At 47.8% G+C, this 17,271-nt stretch overlaps 3 non-coding genes across 3 annotated transcripts; all 3 read right to left on the bottom strand.

Moving 5' to 3' along the window:
• Positions 1 to 2,468: 2,468 nt before the first annotated feature.
• On the bottom strand, positions 2,469 to 2,540 carry Trnas-acu (transfer RNA serine (anticodon ACU)). Its single transcript has one exon. It is a non-coding gene; the product is annotated as a tRNA-Ser (tRNA).
• Positions 2,541 to 7,619: 5,079 nt separating this feature from the next.
• On the bottom strand, positions 7,620 to 7,691 carry Trnak-uuu (transfer RNA lysine (anticodon UUU)). Its single transcript has one exon. It is a non-coding gene; the product is annotated as a tRNA-Lys (tRNA).
• A 2,223-nt stretch (positions 7,692 to 9,914) lies between these two features.
• On the bottom strand, positions 9,915 to 9,986 carry Trnak-uuu (transfer RNA lysine (anticodon UUU)). The gene has a single exon. It is a non-coding gene; the product is annotated as a tRNA-Lys (tRNA).
• Positions 9,987 to 17,271: the final 7,285 nt, after the last annotated feature.

The following is a 17,271-nucleotide window of genomic DNA, read 5'->3' as shown; positions in this document are numbered from 1 at the left end:
AATATAGTAAGGAAATGAGGGGCTCGTTGAGGAAATACAGAAACATAGGTCGCCAGTCTACAATGCCAAAGGAGGCATAGGGGTGGGGTTAGGCTCTATTTTTTACTACGGGTAATGAAGTTACGATTTTTTTTAATATAAGAAAGAAAGAAAGAAACAAAAACACGCGCCCAGAGTGGGGACCGATCCCACGCCTTTCGATTAGATCTCGAATGCCTTACCAATTCGGCTATCTGGGCGACTGTGTACTCCTTCACTTTCTGGGCTATTTATATTTACTAGAAGTGTATCTGACGCTTGAGGGTGGTGGCCAGCGCCACTCTGACTACACGGGGAGAAGGGGACCTTCTTTTCAACCCCCGGGGCAAGACTCAAACGTCTACAGCCTGTCATGAGTGGGTAACTAGCGGGAAGTAATCTTATGCTACCTAGGCATCAAGGCTGCTATAACCGAGACCCTCGCTAGGCTTTCGCAGAATAATGTAGGGCTCTATTTTTTACTACGGTTCATGAAGTTACGATTTTTTTTTAAATATAAGGAAGAAAGAAAGAAAAAAAAAACACGCGCCCAGAGTGGGGCCCGAACCCACGCCTTTCGATTAGATCTCGAATGCCTTACCAATTCGGCTATCTGGGCGACTGTGTACTCCTTCACTTTCTGGGCTATTTATATTTACTAGAAGTGTATCTGACGCTTGAGGGTGGTGGCCGGCGCCACTCTGACTACACGGGGAGAAGGGGACCTTCTTTTCAACCCCCGGGGCGTGACTCAAACGTCTACAGCCTGTCATAAGTGGGTAACTGGCGGGAAGCCCTCTTATGCTACCTAGGCATCAAGGCTGCCATAACCGAGACAGTCGCTAGGCTTTCGCAGAATATTATAGTAAGGAAATGAGGGGCTCATTGAGGAAATACAGAAACATAGGTCGGCAGTCTACAACGCCAAAGGAGGCACAGGGGTGTGGTTAGGCTCTATTTTTTACTACGGTTATAGAAGTTACGATTTTTTTTAAATATAAGGAAGAACGAAAGAAAAACACGCGCCCAGAGTGGGGACCGAACCCACGCCTTTCGATTAGTTCTCAAATGCCTTACCAAATCGGCTATTTGGGCGACTGTGTACTCCTTCACTTTCTGGGCTATTTATATTTACTAGAAGTGTATCTGACGCTTGAGGGTGGAGGCCAGCGCCACTCTGACTACATGGAGAGAAGGGGACCTTCTTTTCAACCCCCGGGGCAAGACTCAAACGTCTACAGCCTGTCATGAGTGGGTAACTGGCGGGAAGCCCTCTTATGCTACCTAGGCATCAAGGCTGCCATAACCGAGACCCTCGCTAGGCTTTCGCAGAATAATATAGTAAGGAAATGACGGGCTCGTTGAGGAAATACAGAAACATAGGTCGACAGTCTACAACGCCAAAGGAGGCATAGGGGTGTGGTTAGGCTCTATTTTTTACTACGGTGAATGAAGTTACGATTTTTTTTAAATATAAGGAAGAAAGAAAGAAAAACACGCGCCCAGAGTGGGGACCGAACCCACGCCTTTCGATTAGATCTCGAATGCCTTACCAATTCGGCTATCTGGGCGACTGTGTACTCCTTCACTTTCTGGGCTATTTATATTTACTAGAAGTGTATCTGACGCTTGAGGGTGGTGGCCGGCGCCAGTCTGACTACACGGGGAGAAGGGGACCTTCTTTTCAACCCCCGGGGCGTGACTCAAACGTCTACAGCCTGTCATGAGTGGGTAACTGGCGGTAAGCCCTCTTATGCTACCTCGTCATCAAGGGTGCCATAACCGAGACCCTCGCTAGGCTTTCGCAGAATAATATAGTAAGGAAATGACGGGCTCGTTGAGGAAATACAGAAACATAGGTCGACAGTCTACAGCGCCAAAGGAGGCATAGGGGTGTGGTTAGGCTCTATTTTTTACTACGGTGAATGAAGTTACGATTTTTTTTAAATATAAGGAAGAAAGAAAGAAAAACACGCGCCCAGAGTGTGGACCGAACCCCCGCCTTTCGATGAGATCTCGAATGCCTTACCAATTCGGCTATCTGGGCGACTGTGTACTCCTTCACTTTCTGGGCTATTTATATTTACTAGAAGTGTATCTGACGCTTGAGGGTGGTGGCCAGCGCCACTCTGACTACACGGGGAGAAGGGGACCTTCTTTTCAACCCCCGGGGCGTGACTCAAATGTCTACAGCCTGTCATGAGTGGGTAACTGGCGGGAAGCCCTCTTATGCTACTAGGCATCAAGGCTGCCATAACCGAGACCCTCGCTAGGCTTTTGCAGAATAATATAGTAAGGAAATGAGGGGCTCGTTGAGGAAATACAGAAACATAGGTCGGCAGTCTACAACGCCAAAGGAGGCACAGGGGTGTGGTTAGGCTCTATTTTTTACTACAGTTATAGAAGTTACGAATTTTTTTAAATATAAGGAAGAAAGAAAGAAAAACACGCGCCCAGAGTGGGGACCGAACCCACGCCTTTCGATTAGTTCTCGAATGCCTTACCAATTCGGCTATTTGGGCGACTGTGTACTCCTTCACTTTCTGGTCTATTTATATTTACTAGAAGTGTATCTGATGCTTGAGGGTGGAGGCCAGCGCCACTCTGACTACATGGAGAGAAGGGGACCTTCTTTTCAACCCCCGGGGCAAGACTCAAACGTCTACAGCCTGTCATGAGTGGGTAACTGGCGGGAAGCCCTCTTATGCTACCTAGGCATCAAGGCTGCCATAACCGAGACACTCGCTAGGCTTTCGCAGAATAATATAGTAAGGTAATGAGGGGCTCGTTGAGGAAATACAGAAACATAGGTCGGCAGTCTACAACGCCAAAGGAGGCATAGGGGTGTGGTTAGGCTCTATTTTTTACTACGGTTAATGAAGTTACGATTTTTTTTAAATATAAGGAAGAAAGAAAGAAAAACACGCGCCCAGAGTGGGGACCGAACCAACGCCTTTCGATTAGATCTCGATTGCCTTACCAATTCGGCTATCTGGGCGACTGTGTACTCCTTCACTTTCTGGGCTATTTATATTTACTAGAAGTGTATCTGACGCTTGAGGGTGGTGGCCAGCGCCACTCTGACTACACGGGGAGAAGGGGACCTTCTTTTCAACCCCCGGGGCGTGACTCAAACGTCTACAGCCTGTCATGAGTGGCTAACTGGCGGGAAGCCCTCTTATGCTACCTAGGCATCAAGGCTGCCATAACCGAGACCCTCGCTAGGCTTTCGCAGAATAATATAGTAAGGAAATGAGGGGCTCGTTGAGGAAATACAGAAACATAGGTCGGTAGTCTACAACGCCAAAGGAGGCATAGGGGTGTGGTTAGGCTCTATTTTTTACTACGGTTATAGAAGTTACGATTTTTTTTAAATATAAGGAAGAAAGAAAGAAAAACAAGCGCCCAGAGTGGGGACCGAACCCACGCCTTTTGATTAGTTCTCGAATGCCTTACCGATTCGGCTATTTGGGCGACTGTGTACTCCTTCCCTTTCTGGGCTATTTATATTTACTAGAAGTGTATCTGACGCTTGAGGGTGGAGGCCAGCGCCACTCTGACTACATGGAGAGAAGGGGACCTTCTTTTCAACCCCCGGGGCAAGACTCAAACGTCTACAGCCTGTCATGAGTGGGTAACTGGCGGGAAGCCCTCTTATGCTACCTAGGCATCAAGGCTGCCATAACCGAGACACTCGCTAGGCTTTCGCAGAATAATATAATAAGGTAATGAGGGGCTCAATGAGGAAATACAGAAATATAGGTCGGCAGTCTACAACGCCAAAGGAGGCATAGGGGTGTGGTTAGGCTCTATTTTTTACTACGGTTAATGAAGTTACGATTTTTTCTAAATATAAGGAAGAAAGAAAGAAAAACACGCGCCCAGAGTGGGGACCGAACCAACGCCTTTCGAGTAGATCTCGATTGCCTTACCAATTCGGCTATCTGGGCGACTGTGTACTCCTTCACTTTCTGGGCTATTTATATTTACTAGAAGTGTATCTGACGCTTGAGGGTGGTGGCCAGCGCCACTCTGACTACACGGGGAGAAGGGGACCTTCTTTTCACCCCCCGGGGCGTGACTCAAACGTATACAGCCTCTCATGAGTGGCTAACTGGCGGGAAGCCCTCTTATGCTACCTAGGCATCAAGGCTGCCATAACCGAGACCCTCGCTAGGCTTTCGCAGAATAATATAGTAAGGAAATGAGGGGCTCGTTGAGGAAATACAGAAACATAGGTCGGCAGTCTACAACGCCAAAGGAGGATTAGGGGTGTGGTTAGGCTCTATTTTTTACTACGGTTATAGAAGTTACGATTTTTTTTAAATATAAGGAAGAAAGAAAGAAAAACAAGCGCCCAGAGTGGGGACCGAACCCACGCCTTTTGATTAGATCTCGAATGCCTTACCAATTCGGCTATGTGGGCGACTGTGTACTCCTTCACTTTCTGGGCTATTTATATTTACAAGAAGTGTATCTGACGCTTGAGGGTGGTGGCCAGCGCCACTCTGACTACACGGGGAGGAGGGGACCTTCTTTTCAACCCCCGGGGCAAGACTCAAACGTCTACAGCCTGTCATGAGTGGGTAACTAGCGGGAAGCCCTCTTATGCTACCTCGTCATCAAGGCTGCCATAACCGAGACCCTCGCTGGGCTTTCGCAGAATAATATACTAAGGAAATGACGGGCTCGTTGAGGAAATACAGAAACATAGGTCGGCAGTCTACAACGCCAAAGGAGGCATAGGGGTGTGGTTAGGCTCTATTTTTTACTACGGTGAATGAAGTTACGATTTTTTTTAAATATAAGGAAGAAAAAAAGAAAAACACGCGCCCAGAGTAGGGACCGAACCCACGCCTTTTGATTAGTTCTCGAATGCCTTACCAATTCGGCTATTTGGGCGACTGTGTACTCCTTCACTTTCTGGGCTATTTATATTTACTAGAAGTGTATCTGACGTTTGAGGGTGGAGGCCAGCGCCACTCTGACTACACGGGGGAGAAGGGGACCTTCTTTTCAACCCCCGGGGCGTGACTCAAACGTTTACAGCCTGTCATGAGTGGGTAACTGGCGGGAAGCCCTCTTATGCTACCTAGGCATCAAGGCTGCCATAACCGAGACCCTCGCTAGGCTTTCGCAGAATAATATAGTAAGGAAATGAGGGGCTCGTTGAGGAAATACCGAAACATAGGTCGGCAGTCTACAACGCCAAAGGAGGCATAGGGGTGTGGTTAGGCTCTATTTTTTACTACGGTTATAGAAGTTACGATTTTTTTAAATATAAGGAAGAAGGAAAGAAAAACACGCGCCCAGAGTGGGGACCGAACCCACGCCTTTCGATTAGATCTCGAATGCCTTACCAATTCGGCTATCTGGGCGAATGTGTACTCCTTCACTTTCTGGGCTATTTATATTTACTAGAATTGTATCTGACGCTTGAGGGTGGTGGCCAGCGCCACTCTGACTACACGGGGATGAGGGGACCTTCTTTTCAACCCCCGGGGCAAGACTCAAACGTCTACAGCCTGTCATAAGTGGGTAACTAGCGGGAAGCCCTCTTATGCTACCTAGGCATCAAGGCTGCCATAACCGAGACCTTTGCTAGGCTTTCGCAGAATAATATAGTAAGGAAATGAGGGGCTCGTTGAGGAAATACAGAAACATAGGTCGGCAGTGTACAACGCCAAAGGAGGCATAGGCGTGTGGTTAGGCGCTTTTTTTTACTACGGTGAATGAAGTTACGATTTTTTTTAAATATAAGGAAGAAAGAAAGAAAAACACGCGCCCAGAGTGGGGACCGAACCCACGCCTTTCGATTAGATCTCGAATGCCTTACCAATTCGGCTATCTGGGCGACTGTGTACTCTTTCACTTTCTGGGCTATTTATATTTACTAGAAGTGTATCTGACGCTTGAGGGTGGTGGCCAGCGCCACTCTGACTACACGGGAAGAAGGGGACCTTCTTTTCAACCCCCGGGGCGTGACTCAAACGTCTACAGCCTGTCATGAGTGGGTAACTGGCGGGAAGCCCTCTTATGCTACCTAGGCATCAAGGCTGCCATAACCGAGACCTTTGCTAGGCTTTCGAAGAATAATATAGTAAGGAAATGAGGGGCTCGTTGAGAAAATACAGAAACATAGGTCGGCAGTCTACAACGCCAAAGGAGGCATAGGGGTGTGGTTAGGCTCTATTTTTTACTACGGGTAATGAAGTTGCGATTTTTTTAAATATAAGAAGGAACGAAAGAAACAAAAACACGCGCCCAGAGTGGGCACCGATCCCACACCTTTCGATTAGATCTCGAATGCCTTACCAATTCGGCTATGTTGGCGACTGTGTACTCCTTCACTTTCTGGGCTATTTATATTTACTAGAAGTGTATCTGACGCTTGAGGGTGGTGGCCAGCGCCACTCTGACTACACGGGGAGGAGGGGACCTTCTTTTCAACCCCCGGGGCAAGACTCAAACGTCTACAGCCTGTCATGAGTGGGTAACTAGCGGGAAGCCCTCTTATGCTACCTAGGCATCAAGGCTGCTATAACCGAGACCCTCGCTAGGCTTTCGCAGAATAATGTAGGGCTCTATTTTTTACTATGGTTAATGAAGTTACGATTTTTTTAAATATAAGGAAGAAAGAAAGAAAAACGCGCCCAGAGTGGGGACCGAACCCACGCCTTTCGTTTAGATCACGAATGCCTTAACAATTCGGCTATCTGGGCGACTGTGTACTCCTTCACTTTCTGGGCTATTTATATTGACTAGAAGTGTATCTGACGCTTGAGGGTGGTGGCCGGCGCCACTCTGACTACACGGGGAGAAGGGGACCTTCTGTTCAACACCCGGGGCGTGACTCAAACGTCTACAGCCTGTCATGAGTGGGTAACTGGCGGGAAGCCCTCTTATGCTACCTCGTCATCAAGGCTGCCATAACCGAGACCCTCGCTAGGCTTTCGCAGAATAATATACTAAGGAAATGACGGGCTCGTTGAGGAAATACAGAAACATAGGTCGGCAGTCTACAACGCCAAAGGAGGCATAGGGGTGTGGTTAGGCTCTATTTTTTACTACGGTGAATGAAGTTACGATTTTTTTTAAATATAAGGAAGAAAGAAAGAAAAACACGCGCCCAAAGTGGGGACCGAACCCACGCCTTTCGATTAGATCTCGAATGCCTTACCAATTCGGCTATCTGGGCGACTGTGTACTCCTTCACTTTCTGGGCTATTTATATTTACTAGAAGTGTATCTGACGCTTGAGGGTGGTGGCCAGCGCCACTCTGACTACACGGGGAGAAGGGGACCTTCATTTCAACTCCGGGGCGTGACTCAAACGTCTACAGCCTGTCATGAGTGGGTAACTGGCGGGAAGCCCTCTTATGCTACCTAGGCATCAAGGCTGCCATAACCGAGACCCTCGCTAGGCTTTCGCAGACTAATATAGTAAGGAAATGAGGTGCTCGTTGAGGAAATACAGAAACATAGGTCGGCAGTCTACAACGCCAAAGGAGGCACAGGGGTGTGGTTAGGCTCTATTTTTTACTACGGTTATAGAAGTTACGATTTTTTTTAAATATAAGGAAGAAGGAAAGAACAACACGCGCCCAGAGTGGGGACCGAACCCACGCCTTTCGATTAAATCTCGAATGCCTTACCAATTCGGCTATCTGGGCGAATGTGTACTCCTTCACTTTCTGGGCTATTTATATTTACTAGAAGTGTATCTGACGCTTGAGGGTGGTGGCCAGCACCACTCTGACTACACGGGGAGGAGGGGACCTTCTTTTCAACCCCCGGGGCAAGACTCAAACGTCTACAGCCTGTCATAAGTGGGTAACTAGCGGGAAGCCCTCTTATGCTACCTAGGCATCAAGGCTGCCATAACCGAGACCTTTGCTAGGCTTTCGCAGAATAATATAGTAAGGAAATGAGGGGCTCGTTGAGGAAATACAGAAACATAGGTCGGCAGTGTACAACACCAAAGGAGGCATAGGGGTGTGGTTAGGCGCTTTTTTTTACTACGGTGAATGAAGTTACGATTTTTTTTAAATATAAGGAAGAAAGAAAGAAAAACACGCGCCCAGAGTGGGGACCGAACCCACGCCTTTCGATTAGATCTCGAATGCCTTACCAATTCGGCTATCTGGGCGACTGTGTACTCTTTCACTTTCTGGGCTATTTATATTTACTAGAAGTGTATCTGACGCTTGAGGGTGGTGGCCAGCGCCACTCTGACTACACGGGAAGAAGGGGACCTTCTTTTCAACCCCCGGGGCGTGACTCAAACGTCTACAGCCTGTCATGAGTGGGTAACTGGCGGGAAGCCCTCTTATGCTACCTAGGCATCAAGGCTGCCATAACCGAGACCTTTGCTAGGCTTTCGAAGAATAATATAGTAAGGAAATGAGGGGCTCGTTGAGAAAATACAGAAACATAGGTCGGCAGTCTACAACGCCAAAGGAGGCATAGGGGTGTGGTTAGGCTCTATTTTTTACTACGGGTAATGAAGTTGCGATTTTTTTAAATATAAGAAGGAACGAAAGAAACAAAAACACGCGCCCAGAGTGGGCACCGATCCCACACCTTTCGATTAGATCTCGAATGCCTTACCAATTCGGCTATGTTGGCGACTGTGTACTCCTTCACTTTCTGGGCTATTTATATTTACTAGAAGTGTATCTGACGCTTGAGGGTGGTGGCCAGCGCCACTCTGACTACACGGGGAGGAGGGGACCTTCTTTTCAACCCCCGGGGCAAGACTCAAACGTCTACAGCCTGTCATGAGTGGGTAACTAGCGGGAAGCCCTCTTATGCTACCTAGGCATCAAGGCTGCTATAACCGAGACCCTCGCTAGGCTTTCGCAGAATAATGTAGGGCTCTATTTTTTACTATGGTTAATGAAGTTACGATTTTTTTAAATATAAGGAAGAAAGAAAGAAAAACGCGCCCAGAGTGGGGACCGAACCCACGCCTTTCGTTTAGATCACGAATGCCTTACCAATTCGGCTATCTGGGCGACTGTGTACTCCTTCACTTTCTGGGCTATTTATATTGACTAGAAGTGTATCTGACGCTTGAGGGTGGTGGCCGGCGCCACTCTGACTACACGGGGAGAAGGGGACCTTCTGTTCAACACCCGGGGCGTGACTCAAACGTCTACAGCCTGTCATGAGTGGGTAACTGGCGGGAAGCCCTCTTATGCTACCTCGTCATCAAGGCTGCCATAACCGAGACCCTCGCTAGGCTTTCGCAGAATAATATACTAAGGAAATGACGGGCTCGTTGAGGAAATACAGAAACATAGGTCGGCAGTCTACAACGCCAAAGGAGGCATAGGGGTGTGGTTAGGCTCTATTTTTTACTACGGTGAATGAAGTTACGATTTTTTTTAAATATAAGGAAGAAAGAAAGAAAAACACGCGCCCAAAGTGGGGACCGAACCCACGCCTTTCGATTAGATCTCGAATGCCTTACCAATTCGGCTATCTGGGCGACTGTGTACTCCTTCACTTTCTGGGCTATTTATATTTACTAGAAGTGTATCTGACGCTTGAGGGTGGTGGCCAGCGCCACTCTGACTACACGGGGAGAAGGGGACCTTCATTTCAACTCCGGGGCGTGACTCAAACGTCTACAGCCTGTCATGAGTGGGTAACTGGCGGGAAGCCCTCTTATGCTACCTAGGCATCAAGGCTGCCATAACCGAGACCCTCGCTAGGCTTTCGCAGACTAATATAGTAAGGAAATGAGGGGCTCGTTGAGGAAATACAGAAACATAGGTCGGCAGTCTACAACGCCAAAGGAGGCACAGGGGTGTGGTTAGGCTCTATTTTTTACTACGGTTATAGAAGTTACGATTTTTTTTAAATATAAGGAAGAAGGAAAGAACAACACGCGCCCAGAGTGGGGACCGAACCCACGCCTTTCGATTAAATCTCGAATGCCTTACCAATTCGGCTATCTGGGCGAATGTGTACTCCTTCACTTTCTGGGCTATTTATATTTACTAGAAGTGTATCTGACGCTTGAGGGTGGTGGCCAGCACCACTCTGACTACACGGGGAGGAGGGGACCTTCTTTTCAACCCCCGGGGCAAGACTCAAACGTCTACAGCCTGTCATAAGTGGGTAACTAGCGGGAAGCCCTCTTATGCTACCTAGGCATCAAAGCTGCCATAACCGAGACCCTCGCTAGGCTTTCGCAGAATAATATAGTAAGGAAATGAGGGGCTCGTTGAGAAAATACAGAAACATAGGTCGGCAGTCTACACGCCAAAGGAGGCATAGGGGTGTGGTTAGGCTCTATTTTTTACTACGAGTAATGAAGTTGCGATTTTTTTTAAATATAAGAAGGAACGAAAGAAACAAAAACACGCGCCCAGAGTGGGCACCGAACCCACGCCTTTCGATTAGATCTCGAATGCCTTACCAATTCGGCTATCTGGGCGACTGTGTACTTCTTCACTTTCTGGGCTATTTATATTTACTAGAAGTGTATCTGACGCTTGAGGGTGGTGGCCAGCGCCACTCTGACTACACGGGGAGAAGGGGACCTTCTTTTCAACCCCCGGGGCGTGACTCAAACGTCTACAGCCTGTCATGAGTGGGTAACTGGCGGGAAGCCCTCTTATGCTACCTAGGCATCAAAGCTGCCATAACCGAGACCCTCGCTAGGCTTTCGCAGAATAATATACTAAGGAAATGAGGGGCTCGTTGAGGAAATATAGAAACATAGGTCGGCAGTCTACAACGCCAAAGGAGGCATAGGGGTGGGGTTAGGCTCTATTTTTTACTACGGTTAATGAAGTTACGATTTTTTTTAAATATAAGAAAGAAAGACAGAAACATAAACACGCGCCCAGAGTGGGGACCAAACCCACGCCTTTCGATTAGATCTCGAATGCCTTACCAATTCGGCTATCTGGGCGACTGTGTACTCCTTCACTTTCTGGGCTATTTATATTTACTAGAAGTGTATCTGACGCTTGAGGGTGGTGGCCAGCGCCACTCTGACTACACGGGGAGAAGGGGACCTTCTTTTCAACCCCCGGGGCAAGACTAAAAACGTCTACAGCCTGTCATGAGTGGGTAACTAGCGGGAAGCCCTCTTATGCTCCCTAGGCATCAAGGCTGCTATAACCGAGACCCTCGCTAGGCTTTCGCAGAATAATGTAGGGCTCTATTTTTTACTACGGTTAATGAAGTTACGATTTTTTTAAATATAAGGAAGAAAGAAAGAAAGAAAAACGCGCCCAGAGTGGGGACCGAACCCACGCCTTTCGATTAGATCTCGAATGCCTTACCAATTCGGCTATCTGGGCGACTGTGTACTCCTTCACTTTCTGGGCAATTTATATTTACTAGAAGTGTATCTGACGCTTGAGGGTGGTGGCCAGCGCCACTCTGACTACACGGGGAGAAGGGGACCTTCTTTTCAACCCCCGGGGCGTGACTCAAACGTCTACAGCCTGTCATGAGTGGGTAACTGGCGGGAAGCCCTCTTATGCTACCTAGGCATCAAAGCTGCCATAACCGAGACCCTCGCTAGGCTTTCGCAGAATAATATAGTAAGGAAATGAGGGGCTCGTTGAGAAAATACAGAAACATAGGTCGGCAGTCTACACGCCAAAGGAGGCATAGGGGTGTGGTTAGGCTCTATTTTTTACTACGAGTAATGAAGTTGCGATTTTTTTTAAATATAAGAAGGAACGAAAGAAACAAAAACACGCGCCCAGAGTGGGCACCGAACCCACGCCTTTCGATTAGATCTCGAATGCCTTACCAATTCGGCTATCTGGGCGACTGTGTACTTCTTCACTTTCTGGGCTATTTATATTTACTAGAAGTGTATCTGACGCTTGAGGGTGGTGGCCAGCGCCACTCTGACTACACGGGGAGAAGGGGACCTTCTTTTCAACCCCCGGGGCGTGACTCAAACGTCTACAGCCTGTCATGAGTGGGTAACTGGCGGGAAGCCCTCTTATGCTACCTAGGCATCAAAGCTGCCATAACCGAGACCCTCGCTAGGCTTTCGCAGAATAATATACTAAGGAAATGAGGGGCTCGTTGAGGAAATATAGAAACATAGGTCGGCAGTCTACAACGCCAAAGGAGGCATAGGGGTGGGGTTAGGCTCTATTTTTTACTACGGTTAATGAAGTTACGATTTTTTTTAAATATAAGAAAGAAAGACAGAAACATAAACACGCGCCCAGAGTGGGGACCAAACCCACGCCTTTCGATTAGATCTCGAATGCCTTACCAATTCGGCTATCTGGGCGACTGTGTACTCCTTCACTTTCTGGGCTATTTATATTTACTAGAAGTGTATCTGACGCTTGAGGGTGGTGGCCAGCGCCACTCTGACTACACGGGGAGAAGGGGACCTTCTTTTCAACCCCCGGGGCAAGACTAAAAACGTCTACAGCCTGTCATGAGTGGGTAACTAGCGGGAAGCCCTCTTATGCTCCCTAGGCATCAAGGCTGCTATAACCGAGACCCTCGCTAGGCTTTCGCAGAATAATGTAGGGCTCTATTTTTTACTACGGTTAATGAAGTTACGATTTTTTTAAATATAAGGAAGAAAGAAAGAAAGAAAAACGCGCCCAGAGTGGGGACCGAACCCACGCCTTTCGATTAGATCTCGAATGCCTTACCAATTCGGCTATCTGGGCGACTGTGTACTCCTTCACTTTCTGGGCAATTTATATTTACTAGAAGTGTATCTGACGCTTGAGGGTGGTGGCCAGCGCCACTCTGACTACACGGGGAGAAGGGGACCTTCTTTTCAACCCCCGGGGCGTGACTCAAACGTCTACAGCCTGTCATGAGTGGGTAACTGGCGGGAAGCCCTCTTATGCTACCTAGGCATCAAAGCTGCCATAACCGAGACCCTCGCTAGGCTTTCGCAGAATAATATAGTAAGGAAATGAGGGGCTCGTTGAGGAAATACAGAAACATAGGTCGGCAGTCTACAACGCCAAATGAGGCATAGGGGTGTGGTTAGGCTTTTTTTTTACTACGGTTATAGAAGTTACGATTTTTTTTAAATATAAGGAAGAAAGAAAGAAAAACACGCGCCCAGAGTGGGGACCGAACCCACGCCTTTCGATTAGTTCTCGAATGCTTTACCAATTCGGCTATTTGGGCGACTGTGTACTCCTTCACTTTCTGGGCTATATATATTTACTAGAAGTGTATCTGACGCTTCAGGGTGGAGGCCAGCGCCACTCTGACTACATGGAGAGAAGGGGGCCTTCTTTTCAACCCCCGGGGCAAGACTCACACGTCTACAGCCTGTCATGAGTGGGTAACTGGCGGGAAGCCCTCTTATGCTACCTAGGCATCAAGGCTGCCATAACTGAGACCCTCGCTAGGCTTTCGCAGAATAATATAGTAAGGTAATGAGGGGCTCGTTGAGGAAATACAGAAACATAGGTCGGCAGTCTACAACGCCAAAGGAGGCATAAGGGTGGGGTTAGGCTCTATTTTTTACTACGGTTAATGAAGTTACGATATTTTTAAAAATAAGAAAGAAAGAAAGAAACAAAAACACGCGCCCAGAGTGGGGACCGAACCCAAGTCTTTCGATTAGATCTCGAATGCCTTACCAATTCGGCTATCTGGGCGACTGTGTACTCCTTCAGTTTCTGGGCTATTTAAATTTACTAGAAGTGTATCTGACGCTTGAAGGTGGTGGCCGGCGCCACTCTGACTACACGGGGAGAAGGGGACCTTCTTTTCAACCCCCGGGGCGTGACTCAAACGTCTACAGCCTGTCATGAGTGGGTAACTGGCGGGAAGCCCACTTATGCTACCTAGGCATCAAGGCTGCCATAACCGAGACCCTCGCTAGGCTTTCCCAGAATAATATAGTAAGGAAACGAGGGGCTCGTTGAGGAAATACAGAAACATAGGTCGACAGTCTACAATGCCAAAGGAGGCATAGGGGTGTGGTTAGGCTCTATTTTTTACTACGGGTAATGAAGTTACGATTTTTTTTAAATATAAGGAAGAAAGAAAGAAAGAAAGAAAAACACGCGCCCAGAGTGGGGACCGAACCCACGCCTTTGGATTAGATCTCGAATGCCTTACCAATTCGGCTATCTGGGCGACTGTGTACTCCTTCACTTTCTGGGCTATTTATATTTACTAGAAGTGTATCTGACGCTTAAGGGTGGTGGCCAGCGCCACTCTGACTACACGGGGATGAGGGGACCTTCTTTTCAACCCCCGGGGCAAGACTCAAACGTCTACAGCCTGTCATAAGTGGGTAACTAGCGGGAAGCCCTCTTATGCTACCTAGGCATCAAGGCTGCCATAACCGAGACCTTTGCTAGGCTTTCGCAGAATAATATAGTAAGGAAATGAGGGGCTCGTTGAGGAAATACAGAAACATAGGTCGGCAGTGTACAACGCTAAAGGAGGCATAGGGGTGTGGTTAGGCGCTTTTTTTTACTACGGTGAATGAAGTTACGATTTTTTTTAAATATAAGGAAGAAAGAAAGAAAAACACGCGCCCAGAGTGGGGACCGAACCCACGCCTTTCGATTAGATCTCGAATGCCTTACCAATTCGGCTATCTGGGCGACTGTGTACTCTTTCACTTTCTGGGCTATTTATATTTACTAGAAGTGTATCTGACGCTTGAGGGTGGTGGCCAGCGCCACTCTGACTACACGGGAAGAAGGGGACCTTCTTTTCAACCCCCGGGGCGTGACTCAAACGTCTACAGCCTGTCATGAGTGGGTAACTGGCGGGAAGCCCTCTTATGCTACCTAGGCATCAAGGCTGCCATAACCGAGACCTTTGCTAGGCTTTCGAAGAATAATATAGTAAGGAAATGAGGGGCTCGTTGAGAAAATACAGAAACATAGGTCGGCAGTCTACAACGCCAAAGGAGGCATAGGGGTGTGGTTAGGCTCTATTTTTTACTACGGGTAATGAAGTTGCGATTTTTTTAAATATAAGAAGGAACGAAAGAAACAAAAACACGCGCCCAGAGTGGGCACCGATCCCACACCTTTCGATTAGATCTCGAATGCCTTACCAATTCGGCTATGTTGGCGACTGTGTACTCCTTCACTTTCTGGGCTATTTATATTTACTAGAAGTGTATCTGACGCTTGAGGGTGGTGGCCAGCGCCACTCTGACTACACGGGGAGGAGGGGACCTTCTTTTCAACCCCCGGGGCAAGACTCAAACGTCTACAGCCTGTCATGAGTGGGTAACTAGCGGGAAGCCCTCTTATGCTACCTAGGCATCAAGGCTGCTATAACCGAGACCCTCGCTAGGCTTTCGCAGAATAATGTAGGGCTCTATTTTTTACTATGGTTAATAAAGTTACGATTTTTTTAAATATAAGGAAGAAAGAAAGAAAAACGCGCCCAGAGTGGGGACCGAACCCACGCCTTTCGTTTAGATCACGAATGCCTTACCAATTCGGCTATCTGGGCGACTGTGTACTCCTTCACTTTCTGGGCTATTTATATTGACTAGAAGTGTATCTGACGCTTGAGGGTGGTGGCCGGCGCCACTCTGACTACACGGGGAGAAGGGGACCTTCTGTTCAACACCCGGGGCGTGACTCAAACGTCTACAGCCTGTCATGAGTGGGTAACTGGCGGGAAGCCCTCTTATGCTACCTCGTCATCAAAGCTGCCATAACCGAGACCCTCGCTAGGCTTTCGCAGAATAATATAGTAAGGAAATGAGGGGCTCGTTGAGAAAATACAGAAACATAGGTCGGCAGTCTACACGCCAAAGGAGGCATAGGGGTGTGGTTAGGCTCTATTTTTTACTACGAGTAATGAAGTTGCGATTTTTTTTAAATATAAGAAGGAACGAAAGAAACAAAAACACGCGCCCAGAGTGGGCACCGAACCCACGCCTTTCGATTAGATCTCGAATGCCTTACCAATTCGGCTATCTGGGCGACTGTGTACTTCTTCACTTTCTGGGCTATTTATATTTACTAGAAGTGTATCTGACGCTTGAGGGTGGTGGCCAGCGCCACTCTGACTACACGGGGAGAAGGGGACCTTCTTTTCAACCCCCGGGGCGTGACTCAAACGTCTACAGCCTGTCATGAGTGGGTAACTGGCGGGAAGCCCTCTTATGCTACCTAGGCATCAAAGCTGCCATAACCGAGACCCTCGCTAGGCTTTCGCAGAATAATATACTAAGGAAATGAGGGGCTCGTTGAGGAAATATAGAAACATAGGTCGGCAGTCTACAACGCCAAAGGAGGCATAGGGGTGGGGTTAGGCTCTATTTTTTACTACGGTTAATGAAGTTACGATTTTTTTTAAATATAAGAAAGAAAGACAGAAACATAAACACGCGCCCAGAGTGGGGACCAAACCCACGCCTTTCGATTAGATCTCGAATGCCTTACCAATTCGGCTATCTGGGCGACTGTGTACTCCTTCACTTTCTGGGCTATTTATATTTACTAGAAGTGTATCTGACGCTTGAGGGTGGTGGCCAGCGCCACTCTGACTACACGGGGAGAAGGGGACCTTCTTTTCAACCCCCGGGGCAAGACTAAAAACGTCTACAGCCTGTCATGAGTGGGTAACTAGCGGGAAGCCCTCTTATGCTCCCTAGGCATCAAGGCTGCTATAACCGAGACCCTCGCTAGGCTTTCGCAGAATAATGTAGGGCTCTATTTTTTACTACGGTTAATGAAGTTACGATTTTTTTAAATATAAGGAAGAAAGAAAGAAAGAAAAACGCGCCCAGAGTGGGGACCGAACCCACGCCTTTCGATTAGATCTCGAATGCCTTACCAATTCGGCTATCTGGGCGACTGTGTACTCCTTCACTTTCTGGGCAATTTATATTTACTAGAAGTGTATCTGACGCTTGAGGGTGGTGGCCAGCGCCACTCTGACTACACGGGGAGAAGGGGACCTTCTTTTCAACCCCCGGGGCGTGACTCAAACGTCTACAGCCTGTCATGAGTGGGTAACTGGCGGGAAGCCCTCTTATGCTACCTAGGCATCAAAGCTGCCATAACCGAGACCCTCGCTAGGCTTTCGCAGAATAATATAGTAAGGAAATGAGGGGCTCGTTGAGGAAATACAGAAACATAGGTCGGCAGTCTACAACGCCAAATGAGGCATAGGGGTGTGGTTAGGCTTTTTTTTTACTACGGTTATAGAAGTTACGATTTTTTTTAAATATAAGGAAGAAAGAAAGAAAAACACGCGCCCAGAGTGGGGACCGAACCCACGCCTTTCGATTAGTTC

Source organism: Haemaphysalis longicornis, unplaced genomic scaffold, assembly GCF_048455015.1.
Source record: "Haemaphysalis longicornis isolate Haplotype H1 unplaced genomic scaffold, Haemaphysalis longicornis Haplotype H1 scaffold_5, whole genome shotgun sequence".
NCBI lineage: Eukaryota > Metazoa > Arthropoda > Arachnida > Ixodida > Ixodidae > Haemaphysalis > Haemaphysalis longicornis.
Note: the sequence above shows the minus strand (reverse complement) of the source record. Positions and strands in the feature narration are given on the sequence as shown.